Raw genomic sequence first — 8,774 nt, forward strand, 5'->3', positions numbered from 1 at the left:
ACAACTGATAGCAAAAATGGCTACAAAACTAGATGTGTTGATAGATCAAAGATAAGGTGCTATAACTGTGATGAGCTAGGTCATTTTACTACAGAATGCAGGAAACCCAAGAAAGCAAAGAAAGACAAAGCTTATCTTGAACTTGAAGTAAAGTATGAAGCTCTTCTGAAAAAATAACAAAATAAAGACTATATTGCAAAGGGAAAGAGTTGGGATGATTTTGAAAATGATGAAGATGAGGAAGTTGGAAATTATGCACTTATGGCTTTGGTGCAAGGTGAGTCATCCTCATCAAAAACACATGTACCAACTCTTACCACCATTGATTTAAATGTGAGTCAATATAATGAAACTGTAGAGAAGATGAGCACAAAAATCTTTCACATTCATACAAGTATGATTGCTGCTAATAAAGAGGTTAGCAGACTGACAAAGATAAATGTGAAGCTTGAAAATGAGAAACAAGAAACTGAGTTGTTGCTGGTAGAGCTTGAAGCTGTGAAATAAGAGAATGCATATCTGAAGAACAAGCTCAAGTGTGTAAATGAGATTGAAGCGGTGTTAAGGGAGAAAGCTAGAAAAGAATGAAGTCAAGCTGAAATCTTTCAGGAATGCATATGAGTTGGTTGGACAATACCATGAGAAGAACAAACTATGTGCAAATATTGCTATTGGTCTTGATTATGATGACTTGAACAATAAGAAGAAAGCTGTAGGTGAAAAAGGGAAATCAAATGAAAATGAAGATGTTCCAGCTATGCTGAAAAAGGTTGGCTCACCTATGTTCAAAGCATGTGAAGTAGATTTCAGTGAAGAAGAGTTGATCATAAAGCAAGAAATTGCTGATGAAGACAATGAGAAGAAGAATGCAGAAACAACTCCATCTTCCAAAGCTGAAAAGAAGCCCATGATCAACCAAGACACCTATCAAGGAAATGAAAACTGCAAATTCAAGAAAGAAGAAGAAGAATAGAAATGGGAAGATTGAGATAAATAAAAGCAATAATTTTGCTTATGTTGCAGATGCTCAAGGAAGAAATGTGAAAAGCGTGGCTCTGTAAATCACCTAACTTACCTTTGTAAAAAGATGGTTAGCAAGCCAGTTGAAGGAGCCTGCAAGTATAATAAAGCCAAGGCAAATGATCCCTATTCATTTTGTGATAAGTTCGACTGCATTCCCTGTAACTTAAAAGTAATGAAAAGTTGCCACAAGCTGAGAGTAGATCTCAAAGAAGTCAGTATTGGATCTACAGCTGCAAGGGAAAATGCACAAACATCTATGAATGCTATTCTTTCTGAGACTTATAACTCTACTTATGCTAAATCATTTAACAAGAAGAAAGTACCCAACACGGCTTGGGTTGCTAAACACACTTAAACTCATTGTGTGCAGGGTAAAATGAATAAGGTCATATGGATCATAGACAGTGGATGTTCCAGACATCTGACAGGTGATAAGGCCCTGCTATCACAATTTGAGGAGAAGGATGGCCCTTTGGTGACCTTTCGAGACAACAACAAAGGATTTACAATGGGATATGGCATGATCGTTTCTGGAAATATTGTCATTGATGATGTAGCATTGGTAGCTGGCCTTCTCTGTGTCAGCCAGTTTGCAGACAAAGGTTTTAAAGTTCTATTTAACAAAGAAGAATGCATCTTCATCAGCAAGAAAACCAATGAAGTTAATCTAAAAGGAGCAAGAAAAGGAAGCTTGTTTGTTGTAGACTTGGACTCAACAAATGAGGATGGAATTTGTTGCTTCTACACCAAGACATCCATGGAGCAAAGTGTTGGATTTTAATCACAGCGGAGGCATGGCAAAACACTTTTACACATATAAAATCCAATTAAAAGCATACAGATCATGAATAAAAATTCGGGGGATCGGATCTAACCTTTAAAATAATTTCGAGACAACGATCAGAGATCCTTAGCAGTTGCTCCTCAAGTGTGAAGCACTCCACCGGTATCCACCAAGAAAACGATGTTAAGGAGGAGGAAGGAGGTGGAGAGAATTGGGTTTTCCAAACTTTTTGGGTTTATGGGGTTCGCATAAAAATAGGGTCTATAATAGTGTATTTATAGGCAAAATTTTCAGCTGAAATTTTCCCATAAATATTATTATTATTATCCCATTTATTATTCTCATTAATAATTAAAACACCTTTTAATTATTAATCCTTTTTCTAAATACTTTAGAAATAATTCTCTCTCTTGATTTAATTTCCAAAAATTAAATCCTTTAATTAATAATATTAAGAACTTTTCTTAATTAATTTATAATCAATTAAATCTCATTTAATCAATTATTAAATTTGCCAATTAATTATTTATTTCACAAATAAATAATTATTAGCCATTATTAATTAATTCCTCCACCATTAAATCATTCTCTTTTTATGGTGTGACCATGTAGGTTCAATATTAAGCCGGTAGTAGAAATAAATAATAATAAAACTATTTTATCATTATTTATATAAATTCTCTAATTTATTAAATATGATTAATTAATTAATCACATTTATTCTACATCGTGAGGGATACTTCTCAGCATATCGCGACTATCCGGATAATATGAATTCACTGCTTAGAATACCAAGAACCTATTCAGTGAATAGTTACCGTACAATAAACTCCTTCTACCCTACAATGTCCCGATTAAATACAAGGCATGGATCTCGTGTCAAGCCTATCTAATTTAATCACTTGCTTACCATTTACTATGCTTAGTTCTATGCAAATTAGAAACTCCTTTCTAATTTCATTCACTCTGGCCAGAGATTCCTGAACTAGCATAAGTGGATCAGCCTTGAACATTCGCTTCCTTCACTGGAAGGGGTAGATCCTTTATTGATCATACACTATCTTCGTGTACAAATTCCTATACCCAGTAGAGCCCTAATAATTGTCCCTGGAGACTAAAAACTAAACCAAAGCATAGTTCAGTGTACACAAGATGACTATGATGACCTCAAGTCTAAGGATACTTGTACAACTATCACTATGTGAACAACTGCTGACACGTGAGTGAACTCCATCAGTTGTTCAGCTGTGCGAGTCATGTTCAATGAACTTATTCTATAATAAGCACCTACATACTAGCTATAGTGACACCACACAAATGTCTATGAGAACAGACATCCTAAATAATGAAGCAAGCATAGTATGTACCGATCTCTGCGGATTATTAATTACCAGTTAGTAATCCTACGACCAGGAACTATTTAAGTTTAGAGTTATCATCTTTTTAGGTCTCACTATTATGATCTCATCATAATCCATAAAAAGTTTTACTCTAAACTATGGTATATCTTATTTAAACACTTAAATAGATAAACCCCGTAATAAAAACAAAACAAGTCTTTTATTAATAACAATGAAATCAAAACAGATTACATAAAAGTTATTCCTAAATCCTCATACATGATTGGACTTAGGACATATTCCTTTCACAAAGCAAGTTATGGCATAAGAAACTCTCACATCTAAACTTCAAGACAATCAACGCTCTGGTCAAGAAAGAGTTGGTGAGAGACATGCCAAAATTAGAGTTTTATCAAATTGAAGTCTGTGAAGCCTGTCAGAAAGGAAAAATGAAAAGATCAAGTCACAAGTCAAAAACTGTGAATTCCATAAGTGCACCATTACAACTTATTCACATGGACTTGTTTGGGCCAGTAAATGTCTTATCAATTTCGAGAAACAAATATGCACTTGTGATGGTGGATGACTTCTCAAGATATACTTGGATATAATTTATGCATTCTAAAGATGAGACTCGACACACCATAATTGAGCACATAAAGAAGATAGAGAAATAGGCTGAAGATCAAAACTGTGTGAAGAGATTGAGAAGTGATAATGAAACAGAATTCAGAAATGAAACATTGAGTGAATTCTGCAAAAACAAAGGCATTTATGTGGATGATATCATCTTTGGTTCTACTAATGAGAAGCTCTGTCAAAGATTCTCTAAGCTTATGCAGAGTGATTGTGAAATGAGTATGATGGGAGAATTAAGTTACTTTCTTGGACTTCAAGTCAGTCAAGGAAGTGATGGAATCTTCATCAGCCAGACTAAGTATGTTAAAGATTTATTGAAAAGTTTGGCATGGTTGATTGTTCACCTGCATCTACACATATGTCTACATCATCAAAGTTGGATGAAGATAAAAAGGGCAAGAGTGTAGATATTACAAGCTACAGAGGAATGACTGGATCATTACTTTACTTAACTGCAAGTAGACCAAACATCATGTTTGCTACATGTCTGTGTGCAAGATTTCAAGCCAATCCAAAAGAATCACATTTGATGGTTGTGAAGAGGATTTTCAGATACTTGAAGGGGACTCCAAACTTAGGATTATGGTATCCTAAGGGAACTGGTTTTGAAGCTATTGGATACACAGATGCAAATATTGCTGGATGCAGGGTTGACATAAAGAGTACTAGTGGAAGCTGTCAGTTTCTTGGACAAAGACTTATATCCTGGTATAGAGAGAAACAACAATCTGTGTAAATTTCCACAGCTGAAGCAGAATACATAGTTGATGGAAGTTGATGTGCTCAAGTGTTTTGGATTAGAAATCAGCTAATGGATTATGGCCTAGTGTTACACAAAATTCCAATCACGTGTGACAATACTAGTGCTATATCTATTGTGGCTAATCTAGTTAATCACTCTAGGATAAAGCACATTGATGTAAGGTACCATTTTATTAGAGAACATGCTGTAAATGGTACCATTGAGCTCATTTTTGTTCCAATAGAAAAACAATTAGCTGACATTTCTACTAAACCTTTGGATGAAACAACTTTCACTAGACTTGTAGGTAAAATTGGAATGCTTAATTCTTCATTCTAAGGCAAGAACTCAGCTAATATTTTGCAGCAGATTAATTTCTAGTAAATTAAAATTAATTTGATTTAGTTAGAAATTAATTGGAATATGAATTATAAATATTTCAGAAATCTCTGCATATTAATTTTTCAAAATTCAAAATTCAGCTTGGAATTTTTCAAATTCTAAGAAAACTGTCTAATTGTTGATTTACATTTTCAATATATAAAATTAACACACAGTATAATGAAGTGATCAAAAGTATATAGAGAACTGAGTTCTCGATAAGTCTAATTGACTTATCGATAAGTCATTTGAAGACTTCTCGAGTGAGTTCTTGATATGTCAATTTACTGACTTCTCGAGTGACTTCTCGATAAGCTTTATTATGACTTATCGATAAGTCATTGTAGAGTTCTCTATAAGTGTTAATTCACAGAGTTCTCTACAAGTATCATTTTAGACTTATAAATAACTCATAACTAAAATAATTTAATTTAATAAATTATTTTGGTAAAATACTTTTGGCAAAATATTCTGATTTTATTTTGATTTATTTAAATAAAAATTGGAAACAATCCAGTCCATTTTGGACAAACTGGGTATTTATTTAACATCTCGATAAGCTTATTTTTAGTTCTATACAAGGTTAAAACAAAATGAATTATCGACATGTTCTTCACTTTTCAAAATGACTTCTCAATAGACAAACTCCAAACTTCTATTTTCAAGTTCTTGACAAGTCATTTGCTTTTACTATAAATACCCAGATATCTCAATACACATATACTTACGCCTTCGAGAACTCTAAGTGACCTAGATTTTTCAATTCCAAACCGATCTCTCTCTCGTTTCAAACCCCTTCTCACTAATTTTTCTTACCCATTCACTCTTACTCAACAATAATGGCACTAAACAATGTTAGAGCTGTAATCCTAGAGAAAGGAACCAACTGTATTGCTTTCACAGATGCTAACCAAGCCCCTGATAGTTTGAAGGGGTTTGTGAAATTTCTGTCTGAATCCTATCTTGCAGGTGCTTTAACTGCTAACCCAGTCCTATACTTGGATGTTCTGCATAAATTCAGACAACAGCTGTGGTGAGAACTGTTATGCTTGACAACTCTGTGTCCTTGGTGGTAATATGCTCAATTGGATGCCAACAGATAGAGTTCAATGAGCAAGATGTGAATGCAGCTTTGGGTCTTCCAACTGAAAATCTCGTGGAGGTGCCAACCAAGGATGAACTAGCTGAGTTCATGGACTTCATCAACTATGGTGGAAGAATCAACTTGGAAAGTTTGAACATAACAAACCTAAGGAAAAAATGGTCCTTTGTGCTTGATTCTATAGTGAGGGCCTTCACATGTAGGAAGACAGGATATGATAACATCTGAAGTGTGGTGCAGAAGCTGGTGTTCTCAATAGCCCATAACAGACTCTTGAATGTTGGTCTATTGATCATGGAAGAACTTGCCACAAGGATGACCATGCCCCAATCTGCTAGAGGTAAGGAAATTTTCTATCCTATATTTATTATGTCTAGGAGATAAAATGCTAGAGGTAAGGAACTTACCCGATGCCTGACATGAGATAAAATGCACAAACTAGTACATCTATAGTCCCTGAAACTGTAGAAGTACAAATGCAAGAAAACCAACAGGGGCCTTCCCAAGATGACACCACTTCTTCTATACCTCTAGAAGCTAGGAAACCAACCACTTCATGTAATATCCGGGATATATCGTGTAATTATTTTGCTATTAAATAATTATTATGTGTGTTCAGTATCTATTCTGTGAGTTAATTGTTAAATATTATCTGTACTTGGATATTCAAAAATAATATTAATTGAGTATTTTAATTTTTATATGTCCAAAATAAAACATAGATAATTGTCATATCTTCCTAATTATTTTTATGTTGATTTATGGATTTATAAGGATCATATGAAATTTATAAAATATTTTTCTGAGTATTTAAAATCTATTTTATAAAAACGGGAACCAATCGACGTCATCCGTTGTTATATTTTTGGAACCCGAAACTCTTCCGAGAACACCTTCCTAACCTAATTGTAATATTCCAAGCATATTCCATGTTTCGACTTTTTCGATCCGGCGTACGGTTTGTTCTGCGCGGGTCCCGGCGCAACATTTTCGATACAATATTCGTTTCGGTAAATCAATAAAACCCGTATTTTCGATAAACGGGAGCTTTTTATTAAACTATCCCAATTATCACTTCGTAGTACGTGGAACCAGGCGCTGAGACCAAGACCGCAGTACAAATTGTACTGATTTGGATAATTATCCCGAAAACCAATACCGTTTGGATCAGTTTTTATAAATAAACGTACCGTTTTATATCCGGAATGATCCAACGGGATACTAATTTTCCGTAATTATAAATAGCCTTTTTCCGTATTTTATTTCGTATCAAAATCATTTGTAGATAGTTAATTCTATAATTTTCAGAGAAAAACCCTAATTACAAAAACTGTTCTAAGAATCAAACAGCAAAACGAAGGCGTTACCGATCTCTGTTTTCAAAGCTTGAGTAACCAAAATGAAGAATTTGAAGTGTTCTATCAGATTCTGAGCTTTGTTTCACTGCAGAATCAGAGGTTTATTTTCTGGAAATTTATTTATTTTCGAATTAAATTTATTAAAAATATGAATTTTTGTTCGGATGATTGTTTGTATGATTTGATGACTGCATGTCGTAGAGCTTGTTTTCCTGATGATTTTGATATATTATACGTCTGATTTGGAGTTCAATAACATGTTCAAATTTGAGTTTGATTTTCGAATTTTTAAAATTAGGTTTTATAACCCGTATGAATGTTCTTAATTGAAATTTGGGGGTTTCTTATTCTGAAATAGATTGATGTTGTGGTATAGTGTATTGTATTCTCTGTGAAATTTGCAATCTAGTCGTACAAGTTTCATGAATCAACGAGGTCTGTATAGAAGGGAGTTGTGTTTTAAAGTTTACGTCGAACCCGCCGGAAACCGGCGAGTTTCTTGATCAAATTCCGGCCAAGTCTGGGGTTATTGATGAATTTTGATTGCAGATATAGGTTCCTGGTGTTGTGTAGTTTAATTCTGGAGGTGATGGTGGTGGGAGGATGCCGGAGGTGAATTCTCCGCCCCCCCCGACTTTTTCGGCGACTGGAACTGCAAAATTACAGTTTGGTCCCTGTACTTTTGAAAACAATGAAGTTTGGTCCCCCAGGTTTCCAGAATTTGCAAAAATTGGATTCCTGTTTTAAAAATGTTTAAAAATCATATTTCCTATTTATTTTTATTATAAAAATTCGTTTTAAATTTCTGAAAATTCTAAAAATTAGTATTTTAATTCCGAAAATTATTTTTAATTCAGAAATAAATCTGAATTAATTAGTTAATTAATTTTAGTTAATTTTTAATCGATTAATTGGTCAATTAATTTGGAAATTAATTGATTAATTGATTTAATTAATTATTAATTGATTTTAATTAATTATTTAATTAGATATAATACTTAAAAATGATTTAAAAATTCCGAAAAATAGTTTCGAGCTTTAAAATATTATTCTAAATTATTTCCAAGGCTCGATAATTATTATAAAATTGTTTCGGACCAGAATTGGCCAACCGAACCCTGTTTATTAACCCGAAATTGATCCAACGACCCGTTTTAATTCCGAAAAATGTTTTAAAAATAATTTTAAATACCCGAAAGCCTATTTATGACCCGAGACTTCTTTATAAATAATATATCATTGAGTACGTGATGTATTATGTGCTATATGTGACTTGTTGATTAACTATCAGTCTATATATTCAGTGTTTACTTGATTATTACATAACTTTCAATCCGTTAATCGGATTTGGATAAAACGAAGGGTAGATAGAAGTATGTGTTGAATAGAACTCTATGAGTCGATT

Source organism: Apium graveolens, chromosome 7 (genome assembly GCF_009905375.1).
Source record: "Apium graveolens cultivar Ventura chromosome 7, ASM990537v1, whole genome shotgun sequence".
NCBI classification, from domain to species: domain Eukaryota; kingdom Viridiplantae; phylum Streptophyta; class Magnoliopsida; order Apiales; family Apiaceae; genus Apium; species Apium graveolens.